The following is a 6,434-nucleotide window of genomic DNA, read 5'->3' as shown; positions in this document are numbered from 1 at the left end:
TAAATGTTAAACAATTTAAAAGATTCAGGCCTACGCCGCCCAAGAATTTCCGCGAATCACTATCTGGCCTACCCTTCGATCTCTATTTAATATGTAATCGAATTAATATGTAAGAAGGCTGATTGAATGTACCGGCGTTTAAACAATGGATAAATGTTAATTGTTGTTAATAAAGGACACACATGTTGCTGATGCAACGGCGAGCAGAGCTGCGGAAGAGGCTGCACCTGTAACACCAGTACACGAAACGCAAACACACCTGGAACCTTTGACCTTTTCATAGACGCTGGGTTCTACCCCTCTCCTCGCGGCCACCCCCTTTCCCTTTCCCTTTCCCTTTATCGTCGTCAGCTGCAGTTCGGTGAAAATGTTGCACCGCACGCGATCGTCTACCGTGTACATCGGATATTACCTCTTGCTACCAAGGAGACCATGGAGAACCAATATTGGCTTACTCAAGGTGGATATTTCAGAGTGAGGAAACAGAACATCGAACACGTGATGATTTCTGGCGACGGAAATCAAGTTCGGGAGATGTAAACGTCTACTTCAATGAATTTTCTCGATCTCCATATTTACAGAATTAAATACGTGTAGCTCTACTCGCTACGCTACATCCTCGCTCGTGCAACCTACATTCGACTCATTATATATTTCAACATCATCATATTCACTCGTGAAAGTCATTATGTATACATTGTGTATTGTGCACAGATTTCTATATCAGCACACGTCATAAATGCATATCAACAATCCTTATCTAATTGTTATCGATACGTTCGAATTGTAATTCGATAAGGTTAACGATATCAGTGACTTTGTATAGCTTTTTTATCGCGTGGCTTGCCGAGTAATTCGATAAGGTAACATTTCAAATAATATATCCATTTTTTTTTTTTTTTATTGTAATTCATGCAAACAAGAGTCGAGCGATGAAAATTTTACAACTGTCTCGTGGCACCTAGGCCGCTTAGATTCATCCCTGGCCCTTCGCACACGTGCACCCTAAGGCACACGTACAAATGCTGAATATAATTTGTAAACGAATGGAGAATTAGCTCCACTCGCATCGCGAAAACTATGATCCGCCCGCGACGGTGGGGGTTGGCCCGCGCATCAATAGCCATCAATCATCTGAAAATTTCGGCAACGCGCTGGACAACGCGAGCGGCAGGGCACCATCACAAAAGTAGAGTTCTCCGGGACCACAGAACGAAGAGAAACGAGGACGAAGGGGTTAAGGGGCCAGAGAGGAAGGACCAGGAGAAACGTGGAACTGGTTCGATAACACCGAAAATTCGGGCCAACCGTGATATACCTCCACAAATTCGGGAGCCACGTCCAAGTTCTTTTCCTGTAAACCCGGCTGGAACTCTCTCTCTCTCTCTCTCTCTCTCTATTACTCATCACTCTCTCTACTACTCTTGTGAATTTAAAAAAAACTGAATGTATGTGTAATGTGTATAAATATTGTGAAAATTGTAACGAACTAAGTTTCTTATTCTTTACTATTGTCTTTATTAACGATAACTAATCAAAGATATAAAACTCTGTCAATGCGCCTGATCGTCATCGACGTTCCTGAAGAAGTGAGGCCACTCTCTTTTCTCAGGGCCCTTTGTCCCACGTTTAGGCGACGTCATAGTGTCCTCTTGGTTCTGCTTATCGTCACGACTTGTTTAAACAAAATCGATACTCCGCCAACGAAAACAGAGCCACCTCAGTCAATAGCCGCGACGTAGAAAATACATTGCTAACAAAACGCCGAACGATTGTTTGTATGAATGAATAGTGTTTGGAATAGAGGACTTAAAGATCAAGAGTCGCCTAGCTGATGACTCAGTCACGTAGATTTCGAGTGTCCCAGACCTGTTCGTTTATAATAGGGTCAAATGCGTCTATTGGTGAATAAACCAATGTTGTGTTGGCTACAAGAATAAAGACATTGGCCTGATCTGGCTACAGAAAATTGATACTGCAAATTTTATCAATAATACTTCAAAGAAATGTAGATGAATGGAGGCATTTAAATCGTGAGAGGCTTTTAAAGTCCAGTGCGCGTGTGTATTCTTTATAAATAGAGCGTCTGCAGACCTCTTCTGATTGCTGCAATCCGAATACACAGACGACAATCCGCAGATGACTCGCGCAGTTCGTGCGCATGTAAACAGGAATCACATGCGTAGAGAACATGACGTAAGTTGCCGCGATCGCGCCATTTTTACGCAACAGTTCATAATACTTTAATTCATTTCTTGTGAAATTGTACGAGTACTCTTTATTAAATGAGTTTAGTTGATTGATCATTTATTTATTACTCGAAAAATGCCTTATGCAGTAATATTTCGTCATGGATATGAAGTAATATTTGTATTTTCCAATGGTGTTGTCCACGTATTATGAAAAGTAGTATTTTACGCTCTTTGACTTTTTCTCTTCAACGTTTTTTCTTTCTTTGTACTCAAGATATGGCGGGATGTATGCACGCTAGAGACAATTCGTTAGGAAGGTGTCAAAGAACTTCATCATCGAGAAGTCCGGAGACTACACGAGGCTGTTTTAGTACAAACTGGGTCGCAGAGAACGCAGTATTAATTCATCCGAGGTTCAACTCGAAAAATTGTTAAGGAGTAGGGCGGCTCACTCCCAATACTTCGGGGTGTCTTCCCTCTAACGTTAGCGCTTCGACTTCTGGCGGGACCAAAATCTTGGAAATCCCGGCAGGGCAGTCTATCCAGGCTACTTAGGCAACAATCATAAAATGACTTCGCCAGCTTACAGACTGTAGGGTAGGTTGATTGCCTATACCCAAATTTCTTCAAGCGGCCAAAGCTATTCTGTATTTGAAATGCAAGCCATATACCGCAACATTTATTTTCGCGATACCTGTATACCGACGACGAAGGTATTTATGCCCCTCCAACGTACTTATTCCCATCGGCGAAAAATGAAGGAACGCGTAGATGATCACCGTGTGCCTTGATTGCACTTTTTTCATCATTCAATGCGGATCCGGAACATTTCTTATCCATTTTCATTCGGAATACTTTGTTTAACTTCCTTTTTTCCTCTTCTTTCAAATCATGTAATAATTTCGTATCATTCGTGTAACGGGTACTATCGATTTAATTTCTGGGATTCCAGTTCCTCACGCATGCGACAAGTATACCGTACCGTATTGTACGCCATTTGGCTGACTCACGCGCTTCCCATTCAATGCCTGTGGTTACTATACGTTGGAAGGAGTACGAGTAAGGAGGGGATACTGAATGAAGTGGGGGCGAGAACTGGTGTTGCATGCGTAGTAAGGTCGTTGAATGAAGTGGGGGAAAAAGAAAGGATGCCATCCGCCTACAACCGTATAAGGAGCCCGCGCTTCTATTAGGAGAGCACGCGAAGCAAGTAGGCTACCAGTTACTAGCCCGTTTTTCTGAACTCCTGTTACTAAGGCCACGTGTTTTGTCGAGGCATGTCCTTCCGCAAGTGGACCCGCGTTCATGCCCACCATTGTAGAAAAGAGTGTAATGGATCCGTGAGGTCTGAACACTTTACAATTAATAATACGAATTCATTCGGGCGATGGCATCGCGCAGCGGCGGTATCGTAAGACCTAACCAATGAGGTTCGTTCCGACGAATACCCTCTTCGTGCATCGTGCGAGCCTGGCAGTTAGAAGTTGAGATTAGAATGCACGTGGTCATCCGTCCGGAATTTTGTTTCACACTTGCTCCTCGTAAATCACTAGGAACTAATCTTTGACTAAAAGATTACTTCAAGTGCATTAAATTCAACAACAATCACGGTATTTCCATTTGAAATTATGTTATCATTATAACTACATACATGTAGGCCTAGGAGGCTTTGGTCAAGAAGTTTGACAGGTTCGTTATGGTCGTCATTAGATATTTTTATCCATGTAATAATTTTTTGCAAGATCTACCAATGCATATGCCGCTATGCTGATCGCAATTAACATTGCGATTGTTGGTGAATGCTCGATAATTTATTCCACCGTATCACAGCACTTATTTACGTCTTCGCCGAGATCTACACCGCCAATCTCTACTATAATATTCAACACACTTCATAACACTGTTCCACTGTCACTAGTGTAAGTTATAAAAATGAATAGAAACGATGAAATGAAGAATATATGTAAAACAAAACGATGAGACATATTTATTGGTTATTCAACGAACTACACGGTTCCGTCGAAAAACTAGGAACGCTCTCGTCGCTTCCTTGCGGAAGGTTTGACCCTTCGGCGACGATCCCTACTCCTCTACATTTTCGGGATTCTAGGTAGGGAAAGTTTATAGGGCCTCGTACGCACTTTCCTTTGACTTTTCCTGAGTCCCAACATCTGTTTATTGTCAGTTAAAGTGGCGACGTTGCCGTTCCGTCCTACAGTGGCTATTCTTTGTTTATGTTGTTGCCACTCGGTGGAATTGGAAATATTCTTACGCTAACAACCTTTTCCATAAATTGACGAAAAGAACCTTTCAAAGAAACGGCACTAGTTTCACTATACATTGCAACACGTGAGTTATAGAGATACTTTGTGCATGTATTACACTTCTGATGTAAGAAACTATTGGAATATAGGCGGTGGAATGAATGAGTAGACTTTTATTTTAACTTGACTTTAAAAACTTTATTCGAAACACACGGAAGAGCACGTCTGTTCTGTTCGCTAGAAGCAGCTCGAATGAATGAAAGTGAGGTCAGTAAAGAAGAATTTCGTTACGGAACTATAGACCCTATTGGTTCCATACTTTGTCTAAACAAGCCAAGATGGGACGCAGCTGCACCCTCTTGACTTGTGTCTAGGAAAGAAACCCAAACGCGCAGAGGTGGTTTTTGTAACGAAAACTTTCTCTTTTAAGAAGAGAAAATCCAACAGAAACTATTCCGATATTTGACATTTTATGTGACTCATTCCTGCTCGGTGGTTCTGGGGTAAGTGACGTGCTGTTCCTTGCAGTTCCCTTACCAAAAGGCAAAGCCTTCCCCACTCCGTGGCCAGGTCCTTCAGGTCAATGTCTTTATCCTTTTAGGCAATCCAACGTCGAGTGCTTGCCGGTCAGTAAGCACAACAAACGTAGAATTGTCTGCTATTTCATCTTCACCGCTTTCAGATTCGAAATCGCCGTGCACTTGTAATTTCACTCGACACAATTTCGAAGAATAATTTTACAATTATTTCAAATAGTTATTGTAGGATGTCAGGATACGGAGAGTTTTCAACAACGATTTCGTCCTGGAACTGACACCGAATCGCCACTGTTCTCTTCGACTGCTGGCTGTAGACTGTCGTATTTATATTTCGACACGTGAATGCTCAACGTGACGTAACCTCATTATCGCGGCAGTCTTATGTTTCAAACGCTTTGGTCGCGGACGACGAACGACTGTCGGCGCACGTACGCTTCTCAGAACTTTTCGGCGTCGAGTCAATCTTCAAAAATACCGAATTACATAGTGACCGCTCTTTCATCGATACAATCTACAGTATACAATAAACTAATACTTTCTATGGCGCAATATTTCAAATAATCTTATTTCGTAAGCGATCACGGATAAATGAAATTAATTACGAAATAAAATAGAATGCTATTCGAAATAATATTTCAAATACCAACATTTGGGAAGTGGCTAGGTTTGTGTATAACAATATGCAGCCATGCCCCGGTGTTTTTCATAATTCCTTCGACGATATGATCGCCTGATGGCAAATCCGCGACTCGCGGAATCCTTGCGGCGACATTACGCGTCGTTCCTCGAACGTGGTCGCGGTTCCTGTCGTCGAGAATCCGCGGTAAAAGACTGGTCCTCGGCCGCGATTAGGTTCGGATACACGCGTACGTATCGTTGACACTCGCCAAGACTCCTCACCTGCCCATCAAAAGACGTAAAGTCATCCACATTGGCCAATCGAGGAGCCGGCACACACGTGAGGAAAGAGGTGGTCGCGACTGGCATTGATAGCGCGCGATGCGCGGTAACGATGCGCGATCCGGTCACCTCTCTTGTGCTTTCATGATCGCTTGATAGTTACTTGGCGAAATGTGGACGCCTTTCGGGAACTGTTTTTCTTGGCACCCTGAAGTGTACCCCGGGTGCGACCAATTTACCTGTGAGAGAATATCGAGAGACGGAGGAAACGCTAGCCGTGTAGCTGTGCACTTCATCGGTGACGGCCGGAAACTGGAAAATGGACGTTTTGGACAAAACTGTTTTACCTGTGTAGCTGTCGATAAGTTGCTATCTGGGATATCGTCGTGATAACCCAGACGAGGTATGCCTGTATTATCACGAGTCTCGTTATCAGACCTCGAGGCATAGACGAGGTGTATGCGTCTTACCTTCGGGCCTCCATAGTGTATTTATCTTGTGGACACTATAGGACACATTTTTATTGAATGCTGTTGTTC

Source organism: Hylaeus anthracinus, unplaced genomic scaffold (assembly GCF_026225885.1).
Source record: "Hylaeus anthracinus isolate JK02 unplaced genomic scaffold, UHH_iyHylAnth1.0_haploid 11997, whole genome shotgun sequence".
Taxonomy (NCBI): Eukaryota; Metazoa; Arthropoda; class Insecta; order Hymenoptera; family Colletidae; genus Hylaeus; species Hylaeus anthracinus.
The sequence above is the reverse complement of the archived record's forward strand: the minus strand, read 5'-3'. Positions refer to the sequence as shown.